This window comes from Carettochelys insculpta, chromosome 6 (genome assembly GCF_033958435.1).
Source record: "Carettochelys insculpta isolate YL-2023 chromosome 6, ASM3395843v1, whole genome shotgun sequence".
In the NCBI taxonomy this organism is placed as follows: domain Eukaryota; kingdom Metazoa; phylum Chordata; order Testudines; family Carettochelyidae; genus Carettochelys; species Carettochelys insculpta.
In genome coordinates, this window is record NC_134142.1 from 113,507,132 (window position 1) to 113,519,432 (window position 12,301).

The 12,301-nt window shown below is 46.8% G+C and overlaps 1 protein-coding gene across 6 annotated transcripts in view; it reads right to left on the reverse strand.

Moving 5' to 3' along the window:
* CRACR2B (calcium release activated channel regulator 2B) overlaps positions 1 to 4,146 on the reverse strand; it is an 83,994-nt gene extending 79,848 nt beyond the window's left edge. For 2 of the 6 annotated variants that reach the window (XM_074997855.1, XM_074997854.1), the window contains exon 1: positions 3,812 to 4,125. The gene's annotated coding sequence lies outside the window, so the exon portion shown is untranslated. Of the gene's footprint in view, positions 1 to 3,811 lie in introns of all 6 variants that reach the window. The other 4 variants (XM_074997853.1, XM_074997852.1, XM_074997851.1 and 1 more) reach the window with 4 other exon arrangements.
* Between the last annotated feature and the right edge of the window lie 8,155 nt (positions 4,147 to 12,301).

Consider the following 12,301-nt stretch of genomic DNA (forward strand, 5'->3'; position numbering starts at 1 on the left):
GATTTTTGTCATTGTAATAGGGAAAATAACTCTGGCCTATTGTATGTCAAAGCTGCTGCAAGGACTGATATCTGTAAAGTTCTTTCAGCAAGAAAAGCACAACGTGGGTAATGAATTTGGTACTGCTCTGATGTGTGTCTCTGCCAACTGATTGGATCCCATTCCTTTTCTCTGCTGCTTCTTGGCAAAGCTATGAGCAGTAGCAAAGAAAATGAGAGCTGTCTGCTGCCAGCAAACTCTGTAAGACTGTACATCCAGCTCTTTCTTGGAAACTGATCTTTGCAATAATAAGTTAGTAGAAACTTTAAAAAAAAAAAAATCTCATTCTGCAGAAACTGATGGCAAGGGCCTTTAACTTGCATGAGAAAGTTTATTGCTCATTAGTGGGAAAACAGCATCAATTGTTAGGGCTTGAAAAGTCATGTTGTCTGGCTACTCTATTAAAAAAGGCAAAGATCTTCACCTAATAAGGGGGCTTCTTAGTATCATAGCTGAATAATACAAACAGGCAACCAGCCATACTGTGACTCAATACAGAACTTCAACAGTTCAAATGTTGGAAGGGATCTTCATGTTTCTAGTCTTAAATATGTCTCCAGGTTAGGATGAGAGCATTAGCAGGAAGAGATGACCCCCCATTTGCTTACGGCAGGATTCCTTTCACCTTCCTCTGAAGCAGCAGGTGTCAGAAGCAGTGGAATTGAGGAATTTGGGATTAGATGGAGCACTGCCCTGACATTTCCTGTGTTTCTAGCTTCCTGGGCTGTCCAGCCAGCACCTATTTAGCAACACTTAGTGCATATTCTTTAAAGTCCGTTTACACTGTAGTATGATCCTAGCACAAATCCACATTAAAAAAGGAATAGGAAGGTGTGACACACTCTGAATTTGGGGTAAGCCTCTTAGGTAAGAGGTTCTAGGTGTTTGGACATCCTCTTAATGCACATGCTGTCTGTAAAGGGCTCACTCAGCTCACAACCACCACCTCACAGACATCTCCATCAGAAAAATCTTAGTTAGCATATTACATCTCTGCAGGATATTCCTGGCCAAGATTCACTGACATTTACACGTATCTGATGCTTGCAGTCATTGGACTCTTTCCCCTGCAGTTTTCAGGAAGCCTCACAGGAAGGATCTGAGGTTATATACAGTCACTGAAGTCACCCATGCTCGTGCCTGAATGAAAGGAAGGGTTCAAAGACAGGGTTTGCCTTGTAAAGCACCATCCTCTAATGGATCAGACTTAGAAAGATCAGTTAGTAGAGAACCTTCATAGCTGAGCAATTCTATAGTGGTCCCCAACACTTTCATCTCCTGTGCACACTGACATTGGTAAAGCCCTGCAAATCCACAGATATCCACAGCTACAGATGTGGATACAAATTTTGTATCTAGAACCCAGCCTAAGCTGCCAACATCCAACTTTATACCACTGGGTATCCACATCTTTTGATGTGGCTGCAGATATCCACAGCTCATTTTTGCAAATATAGATGCAGACACCAATTATGTAATCATGCAGTGCTCTAGTCACCTGCCTCCAAACACTGGCTAGGAAGGAAGTTTCCTGAAGAGAGGATGTGGAACATCACCCAGTTTGAATGTATATATTAGAAAAAGGAGGGGAGAGGCACCCCTTGAAGTCAGTGGGCACTTGCTGGCACATAACGATTTACAGATGATGGCCCTAAACTGTAGGGCTGTGATCAAAGCCCACACCTTTGTGGTCTATAAAGCACCATGCATCCCATAGCAATATAACAACTTCCAGTCCCATGTACTTAGTCTTACAGTTTGCTCCCTTCTGTATTGCTAGAGCTATATTTAATCATCCTACCTGAATAGGAAAGTGTTTGGGAGAAAAGAGGGCTTAAAGTAGGAAGCTTAGAGCAAGGTACACATGTTCACAAGAAAAAGACCAGTAAACAGTTTGGCAGACAGGATAAGAAGAGCCCTGCAGTGACAAGGAAGCCAGGCATGTTTAATTCTGAATGATCAAGCATTTTTCCAACTTGAGGGGAGTTGGGGGGGAGGGATCCTCCTACAGCATTATTAGGCCAGCTTTTCCCGCTCACCTACATACCCCATATTACAAGGGTTCAGTTAAATGCAGCATAAAGTATTTTGTAAGAGACAGTCCAACCCACTTAATCTGGGCAGGGTAGTCCAATACAAGCCAGTGAGTGTTCAATAGAAGTCTTCACGAAAGTGAATCCCTGTAGCTGCTCTGAAAAAACAATTGTGTCCTAATGCCATGCCTACCCATTTCTGTTGCTGGACCTCCTGGCAGCTGCCTTAAGAATATTCATGTTAATAGCTCATGAGCACTGTTCCCTTTAAGCCGTGTGCTTGGGCAACCAGGCAGGAGAGAGTCATATGCCAGCCAGCTGATTAGCAGAGCATTCACAGCTGCCAAATGCCAGCAACCTAGATTTCTACTACGGTGTGGTGCATATGGATGGAATATATTAGAAGGAACATTGCTCAGGAACAGTCAGTACCCACAGCTTTAAACTGTCATAATCACCTCTCATGCCATACCGCAGAAGTACAAGGTGAGAAACCAGAAGGTGAGAAAAGGGACATAAAGTTGCCTTTCTAAACACCCATGAATAGATCCAGTCAGCAAAAGTGCTGAACTTTTAATCATCCTGACACTCCCGGACAACAAAACCCTCACAGATATCTGCTCTTCCTCTGGCTAGTTATTGCTGCAAGACCCGAGCTAAAGGTTTAAATCAGAACAGCAAGCAAGCAAGCAAGCAAGCAGTCACAGGGACTGTGCCAGACAAAGTCCTTTATACCGTAACACCAAGAGGCCACTCTAACAATTTCAGAGTAATCAAACATTAGTGATCCAATCTAAACACGAAGCAGCACAAAGGCACTAGTATGCCTGGGGAGCAAAGGGCAGTATACACAGAGGCTAAGGCAGCAAAAGTGCTGAATGAGCTCTCGGACAGTCTGCAAAGGCAGTTTGTGAGCTGGGTAATTCCAGGGAAGCTCCTCAGAGAATCGGGCAACACTAGATCTCAAAGGGACCTCAAGAAGTCATCACCTCCGGTCCTCTGCCCTCACAAGAGGACTAAGCACCATGATAAATATTTACCCAACTTGCTCTTAAATATCTCCAACGATGGAGATTCTCCAAGGGCCCTCCTCCATTTAGTCTAGCGTGTAACCAATTAACCTCACTTTATTCCAGTGCCTAGCATTCATGCTCAGAAAACAGCAGCATACACAGCCCTGAAAGGGAGCGAGGCTCTTGCACCCACAGCCAGCTGGTGGCATTCCTTGGCCACTCCCCGAGTGTAACGAACTAGCCCTTTACCCCTTCCCAGCACAGCCCTGTATCCCCCTGGCGATAACTGGCGCCCAGCGACCTGCCAGGGGAAGGGAGAACAAGGGGGCAAAGATGAAGGCCCGGAGGGGGCGGGGGGAGGATGGCGGACTGCGAGGTTTGCCAGCGCTCCGGGACACGTGTCGCCCTCTCACTGCTCAGCCTGCGCGCTGCAAAGGGGGCAGACGGCGCGCGGGGGGCTCGGCCCCAGGGAATGCGGAAAGGGAGGGCGCTGGGAAGCAGACGCCCGGGAGAGCCAGACTGACCCGCGGCGCGGCGCCCTCAGCGAAACGCCCCCTGCTCCCTCGGCTGACCCGGCGCTGTCCCAAGCGTGCGCTGCCCCAGAGGAGAACAGGGGTGGGGGGTCTCGCCTGGCCACCCACGGGAACTGCAGCGGACTTGGCAATGGCCCGGCCGGAGCCCCCGCCTGGCCGGGCACGGGGAAACTCTGCAGCTGCTCGCGCTTACCTGGCGCCTGGTCTGCGGGCCGGGGGCCGCGCCGGGCGGCTGGGAGCGGCGCTGCCCGGTTCCCGGCTGAGCGGCGCGGCTCAGGGCCCCCCGCCGGAGGCGTCTCCAGCCGCAAACGCCTGGAGCCCAGGGCCAGCGCCTAACTCCCGGCTCGGCTTGCGCAGCCCCACACACCCGGCGCCGTGCTCCGAGCTCTCCCGCCCACCTGGGGGTGCGACCGGCGTCCTGTAGAGGCCACACACCGCCGCGGGCCGGAGCTGTCAGCCCCTCGCTGCTGGCCGGCGGGAGGCGGCCGTGGATATCCCGCCCCGGCCAAGGGGCTGAGTGAATCCCGCGGTCGGAACCTCCCCTCCCTAGACAAGGCTCATGTTCCTCCCGGGGGATTTCTGCGTGGTGGAGCTCTTTTGTAACTGGGAACCGCCCTGCCCATCTCCCCCCCACCCCCGCTCTCTCGTCCAGCGTTTCTTAAGCTTTTTGAGACCAGGGAACACGCGACAATAATAGTTTTAGGCCGAACACCTATGAAAATACTATTCAAACTTGTCAGACCAAAAAAAAAAAAAAAACCACAGCCACATATACAGCAAAACCAAATGGAAGCAATGTATCCAGCTTTAATAACAGAAGATATACACTATCAGCAGATGATATCAAAAAAGGGACAGACACTTGCGGCACACCTGTGAGTTGTTCAAGGAACACCCGTGTTTCACGGAACATGGTTTAAGAAACATCGATCCAGTCAACCCTCTGCTCCCCTGCAAGCCCTAATACAATAAGAAAGTTTTACAGACATTACCTTTTGAGATCTTGCTGTAATATTGCAAGTGAAAAACAATATTCCAAAATATTCCAGCCTTCATCCCCACAACACACAAACCTAAATCCCCTGCCCTGAGTCCCCCACTCCCTGCCATTGCAGCACCAGGAGCAGAAGCAGAAGGTGAAAAATTAGAAGCATTAGAAAGAGAAACACAACCAGAACTGGAAGGAGCAAAATCACAAGTAGCAAAAGCAGCAGCTAAAAGCAAAACCAAAATAATAATAATAAAAAAAAAGCCTAAAAGCAGAAAAACTAAAGCCACATGAGAAGCAGCAGAATCAGACATTTGGCTTTGGTTTTAATCAAAGAATCACAGGGCCGGAAGACATGTCAGATCATGAAGTCCAGTGACCTGCACGAAGCAGGACCAATCCCAGGTAAATCATCCCAGTCAGGACTTTGTCAAGCCAGGACTTAAAAACCTCTAGGGATGGAGATTCTGCCACCTCTCTAGGTAACCTATTACAAGTGAATCACCACCCTCCTAGTGAAATAATTTTTCCTAATCCAACCTAGACCTCCTGCATTGCAACTTGAGACCATTGTTCCTCCTTCTGTCATTAGTCACAGCTGAGAACAGCCTCTCTCTATTCTCTTTGGAAGTTCCCTGCAGGTATTTGAAGGCTGCTATCAAATTGCCCTTCACTCTTCTCTTCTGCAGACTAAAGAAGCCCAAATCCCCCTGCTTCTCTTCGTAGGTCATGTGCTCCAGCATCCTAACCATTTTTGTTACCCTCTGCTGGACCCTCTCCAATGTGTCCACATCCTTTTTGTACTGCATGGCCCAGAATTGCACACAAATCAGAATCAGAACAAGAAGTAATGGTCTGAAGTTGAAGAGGGAGAGGTGTAGTTTACATATTAGGAAAAACTACTTCATCAGGTGGGTGGTGAAGCATTGGAATGTGTTGCCTAGAGAGGTGGTGGATTCTCCATCCCTCGAGGTTTTTAAGTCCCAGCTTGACAAGGTCCTGGCTGGGATGACCTAGTGGGGGTTGATCGTGCTTGAAGCAGGGGGCTGGACTAGATGACCTCCTGAGGTCCCTTCCAGCCCTATGATTCTATGACAAATGGCCTTACCAGTGCTGAATAAAAGGGAATAATCACTTTGCTAGATCTGCTGGAAATGCTTCTCTTAATGCATCCCAATATGGCATTAGCTGTCTTGGCTACAAGGACACACCATTGACGCATATCTGGCTTCTCATCCACTGTAATCCCCAGGTCCTCTGCTGCATTGCTACTTAATAAGTCGGTCCCCAGCCTGTAACACTGCTTGGGATTCTTCCATCCAAAGTGCAGGACTCTTCGCTTGTCCTTGTTGAAACTCATCAGATTTCTTTTGGCCCAGTCTTCCAGTTTGTCTAGGTCTGGGCCTCATCCCTACCCTGCAATGTATCCTGTAGCACGTTATAGACTAACAGATTTGTTGGAGCATAAGCTTTTGTGGGCAAAAACCCACTTCCTGGGATGCACGTCATGGCTCTGGTTAATGCAACCATTTTTCCAGTAAAATTTTTCTACAGCCAGAAACTGGAAGGAGCAGAATCACAAGTAGCAAAAGCAACGAAGGGTCCTGTGGCACCTTATCGACTAACAGAAAAGTTTTGAACATGAGCTTTCGTGAGCACAGACTCACTTCACCAGCATCTGATGAAGCTGGTCAAGTGAGTCTGTGCTCACGAAAGCTCATGCTCAAAACTTTTCTGTTAGTCTATAAGGTGCCACAGGACCCTTCGTTGCTGTTACAGATCCAGACTAACACAGCTACCCCTCCGATAAGTAGCAAAAGCAGCAGTTAAAAGCAAAAATTAAACTTAAAAAAGAAAAAGGCCCAAAGCACAAGAAGCAGTAGTAGCCACAAGTAGCAAATGCACCAGTTTTTTTTTCTCTTTTAAAGCAAACAGCACATAGCTTGAAGTGGGTCTTTAACCTAGGAGTTGTGTGGAGCAGGGAAGCCCCTCTGCCTGAGCTCCGTCTGGCAGCAGAAGTAGAGGCTGGACTGTGCAGGTTTCCTTGCTTTGGCTGCCGGCAGGGTCCAGAGGCCCATGTCTAGTGGTGGCCGCATTCTGTTCCTCTGCTTTGGTCTCACACATGGCCCATCAGCTGGTGTAGCCAGGTGGGAAGGGAGGGGCTGCTGACGCAGCCTCCCATGATGGCTGCCCTATGGATGGGAAGGGGAAGATTTACCTGGGACAGGCTTGGGTGGCAGCAGCTCTGCCAGTCCTCCCAGCCCTGCTTCTCCACAGAGTCCTAGTGCTCTTCCTCTTCAGTGGTGCCGGTCCAGCAGGGTCCCTGCACAATACAGCCTGACCAGCGCTGCTGCACTTGGCCTGCCAGGCTGGAGGGACTGACTGTTCCCGTTTCCAGCAGTGGGACATGCCACCAGTTCAGGGGACCCCCTTGTAACACAGGGGAGTGTTGGCAGCCAATCTGCATCAGGGCCCCTTGCCCATAGCCCACATCTGGTGTCCCCTAGTGCCCCACACCTGCCCTTTCCACTGCCCTTTTTCCCCTCTCCCAGCACTGGGTGTATGGGGGTCCTTGTCACCAGGCTGGAGTAGACAGCTCTTAACACCCCCTGCCTCAGGCTCTTCCTTGTTTTTTTCAGCTCTCTGGCAGAAGGCTCTGTCTTTGGCTTCCCTCCCTGCAGTACCAGACCAAGGGTCCCATAACTCTACCAGTTCCAGAAAAACATCAGACAGTTTCCTCCATTTTAAAAAGCTTTAAAGCTCAACCTTTGCTAAGTGCTCTAAAATCTGAACATTGCTCTGCTTGGAAATCTGCCTCCCGGGAATGCAGAGTAGTGTTAGTGATCAAATTTGGGGTCAATTGCTCCCCAAACTGTTTCCTTCTATTAAACAGAGAGTGAGGTATGCCTGGCCTAATTGCAGACAGATTTAATTGAGTTAGATGAGGTGAACACACCCCACCATCAGTTAACATAAATGAGAATGTCAATCACAACCCCATTAAAAAAAGGGGTTTGATAACAGATGCCTGTCGGGTTCTACAATTTGTCAATTATGGGTGCTAGCAATTTGGTTTTGATGAGAACGTACTCTGTCATGGGGAATGCAACAGAACTGTGGGGCAATTAGGCATGTAGAGATTCCTGGGCAGGGACCAGTATTAGACTTTGGAGGAGTAGAGAAATTAGAGGGAGAAAGGTGTGGGGAGATGGGATTGTGGGGTTGGTGGGAAGGGGTGTGATGGGGAGAAAGATTGGGGGTTCAGGTGAGGAAGTCATAGCACCAGCTAGCTCTTCCAGCGCACCCCCAGCCTCCTGCATTCTGCTGATCCTTCACCCCAATTCTGCACTCCAGCACTCTGACATCCCTGGCTATCTGTAGCCAGACATGAACCCCCCATTTGGCCTTTTCTTCCTCTCCCCCCAACTGGGAGAGACAGAGAGAGAAATAAGCAGGGGAGACAGGCAGCCTTTGATGTCCTGGGAACACAGGTGTGCTGTCTAGCCCAGCCTCTCTACTATACACAAAAACCAGACAGTGGATGGGCTAGCTAATGGCCGCCCTTCTGGCTGATCTCAGTAATTGACATGCCTTGATCACTTCCCCAGCCTTGATCACTTCCCCAGGAAGGATGGGGAACCCCCCCCCCCGCCCATCACCTCCAAAGGTGCCCAATTGTCCACAATTCACAGGTGCAAATTGAGCCTTGCATCTTCCCTGGGAAACCTGGGGTTCAAACACTCTCCTCCCAATTGGCCACTTGAGACCAGGAAGAAGCCTACGTGCCACAAAGCAGTATAAAGGGGCTTGGCAGATCACCCCCCTTTTGAGTTTCAATCACCTACACCTGCTGGCCAGGTCTGGAATTAACTCCCGAGACTGGGGACGCCTGGTTCGTATCTACTTCTTCCTGAGGGATTGAGAGAATCTGGGTCACACTGGATCTAGGAGGCAGGGGTAAGAATTACACCTGTATTAAACTTCTTTCCTATAGGAATTGAGGGAAAGACTCTGGTTCCACCAGGTCTAAGAGGCAGGGGTAAAAATCACACCTGCAACAGGCCTTTCTTGTGTACACATTAATTGTATTAGTTTAAGCTAGCTAGTTTGTCTAAAACTTTTATTAAGTTAAATTGTGTTGTTTCCCCTTTTAAGAACCATGAGTACTAACTTGTACTTTAATCATTTGTCTTAGTTAAATTGTTTCTACCTTTGCATAAATAAAAAGTAACTGTTAAAGCCTCTCTAAGTGTAATTTTTCCTCTTGCTGCTGTACCCAAACTAAACACAAACCAAAGAACCCAGCCTGCCCTGGCTGCTTAGCGTAGCTGCTGGTGTGGCATCACCCCCCTTTGCCCCACCAGACCTTTAGCTGGCACCTGGGCATCGGCTCACGCTATCATACAACTACCAGCACTATCAGGCCCAGAGACAAATGCACAAAATATAGTTTCACGCGGTGTGGAACTTCATCCTGTAGGGTGCAAGTACTGCCCTTCTAGTCCCTCAGTTTCTTAAATCACTTGACGGTGCCCTCCCAAACATAGCAACAGCATACAGAATTTTGCTGACCATCCCAGTCACAGTGGCTTCAGGAAAGCAAATTTTACAAATTAAAAATTATTAAGAACTACCTACAGCTCATGTTCCTGCTGATCTTTTCAGTCCACAAGTGAACTTTTTTCTGTCCACACATGGAATAAATGTTTTCTGGGCACTGAGGCATGTGCAAATATGCTCCATCCGTAGACATTAAACCTAGCCAGCAGGTGTTCTTGATGTTCACTGTAACCAGATTTCACCTATATATAAAAATATTAAGAGGAGGGGCCCATACAGGTGACTTGCTCCAGGCCTCTCACTCCCTAAGCCTTTCTTTAAATCTGTTTTCAGCCCCAACCTAGAGAAAAGACATGTGAGCAATGCCCAGGGGAGGGCAAGCCGGTAAAACTATACATAGGAAGTTGAGGCAACACTTGTAACGTTTGAATATATACAAATGAGCCTGGCCAGATTGTATTCTGTGTTCCACAATCAGTATTAAGGACAACCAGCCTCAGTCCAGCCACATATTGTGAATGGGAGGGCAGTTGCAAACATAACCCTTACAAATTATTTTAATTCCTGTTTAATTAATAAGGGCTTCTGATTAATAACATCCCTTTGAGGGAGAGAGAGACATGTTTAGAGTAAAATCAGGAGAGAGTTCCTAAAAATGAGATTAGCCTGTAGAAAGCAGCCCCAGGAACGGGAGCCTCTGTCCTAGGTAAATTTTCCAAGTGCCTGTTAATGTGCTCCAGCGAGCACACTTCAATAGGTATATGTTTCCAAGCTGAAATTAAACTCCTTCTCCCCAGTAACACTCCCTCGATTGCTTAGCATGAAAAGGTGGTGCACATTAAAATAATATTGAGACATAGCAAGGTATAAAAGTTGAACATCTTAAGGATCAGAGCCTTAATTTGCATATATGAAAATATTGTTCTGGAATTGATTTGTATTCCCTGATTCGGCTCAGAGTGGATTCTGTATGGCCAAATTAGATCATTAGAGAAAGAGTGTGCAAAATGGGGGATGGGCCCCCTTGAGGGGGATGAAATTTCCTAAGGGGGCAGCAGCGCTATCAGCTGCTGAATCTCAGGGTCATTCATCTCACTAAAAATGTTGAAATCTGTTACTGTTTTTATGTAGGTGTATTCACATTTATATACCAATTAATAAAGATTTTACATCCTACATGTTTATTTTCTTACACGTGCCAAAAGAGGGGTTTATTTTTAATCTGAACAAAACAAAAATTTCCATTGGTTTGGATTACATTAGACAGCTGGGTTGTGGGGGAACGCTGCAGTAAAAGATTGCTCATTCCTGCCTTACAGAATATGGCAGCAGAAATGTAGCACTTTAAAGACTAACAAAATGATTTATTTGGTGTTTATTTATTTATTTCATGGGACAGACCCACTTCTTCAGCTCAATCTCATTTCCAATACAGACTAACATAAGTACAGAGGACAAAAAAATTGCAACAAAAACTGACAAATCAAATAGGATAGAAGGAAGGGGGTGAGAGGATGTTAATTTTCCTGTCTGATATAATTACGAGCATCAAAGGAAGGGAAGCAGTCCTTGTAATGTGTGAGGTAGTTGATGTCTCTGTTCATACCAGGTGTTAAAGTGTCAACTTTGAATACATACTCTAATTGACAAATCTCTCGCTCTAATCAGTTGTTAAATTCTGCATTCCTGGACACAGATTCTCAGGTCTTTAGCAGAATGGTCCACTCCATTGTAGTGTTCACTGACCAGTTTATGTGTATTGAGTTTCTTGAGGTCTGCTCTGTGTCCATTTATTCTTTGATGAAGGTTTTGCCCAGTCTGTCCAAAGTACATAGTGTCAGGGCATTGTTGGCACATAATAGCACATATAATGTTGCTGGGAATGTGCCTTTGGCCTTGTAACTAACATGGTTAGGTCCAGTGATGGTATCTCCAGAATAAATGTGTGGACAAAGTTGGCAGCAGGGCTTGTTGCAAGGAAAAGTTTCAGGATTCATATTACTGTGGCTTAGCCTGTGATTGCTGGTGAGAATCTTCCTTAGGTTAGGCAGTTGTCTATAGGAAAGGACAGCGTTGTCACCTAGAGCCTTCTGGAGTGTAGGATCCTGATTCAGAATAGGTTGTAGATTTTTAATGATGCATTGCAGGGGTCTGAGGTGGGGGCTATAGGTGATGACAAGTGGTGTTCTGTTGTTAATCTTTTTGGGCTTATCTTGAGGTAGCTGGTTTATGAGTATTCGTCTGGCTCTCTCAATTTGTTTTTTTACTTTTTCTGCTGGGTAATTCAGTTTTATAAATGATTGGTAGAGGTCCTGTAGTTTTCAGTCTCTGAAGATGGGTTATTGATGAAAGGTTACATTCTCTGCCATATTATACCTATACATCTGTCAAACACTATACATCCTATTTATTGAAAATTTACACATCTTTTGGTAAAAGACAGATTGTGATGCTTTTACTAATTCTAAATAGTACATTTGTCCACAAGTAGGCCCACAGCAACGGGCGGGCTTAGACTTAGGGGACAGAGCTATAGCTGAAAAGGGCTAAGTGCTGTCGTTACTGCTGGTGGTGTAAGGTACAAACCAAGATAACTAAGGGTATTCCAATCAGCTCCTAACTTGCTCATGATGATGCATCTCCTCATATTTTAACCTAGGGTAGAAGTTGAAGTCAAAATATTGTATGGATCCCTCGTACCTCACTTGTTCTGAAAATTACTTGAAATATTCAGACATGTCCCTCTGTTTTGCCTGCTTGTACCTCTGTCTAGGGAATGCAATAAAAACCTGCAGAAAAAATGTTAGGAATAAAAGCAACAGCAACTTGAGGATGGAGCTGTACCAGGACAAAGGACCACCTGACCATGATGAGGTAGACAATGCTTTCTTTGAGCAAGTAATAGAAGTTTCCAGATCACAGGCTGTGGTTCTCATGGGGGACTTGGATCACCTTGACATCTGCTGGGAAAGGAAAACAGCAGTGGCACAGACAATGCAGGAAGGTGTTGGAGAGTGTTGGGGACAACTTCCTGGTGCAAGTGCGGGAGTAACTAATGCAGGGTAGCGCGCCTCTTGACCTGCTGCTCACAAACAGAGGAGAGTCGGGAAGCAAAGAAAAAGTGGGTGGCAGTCT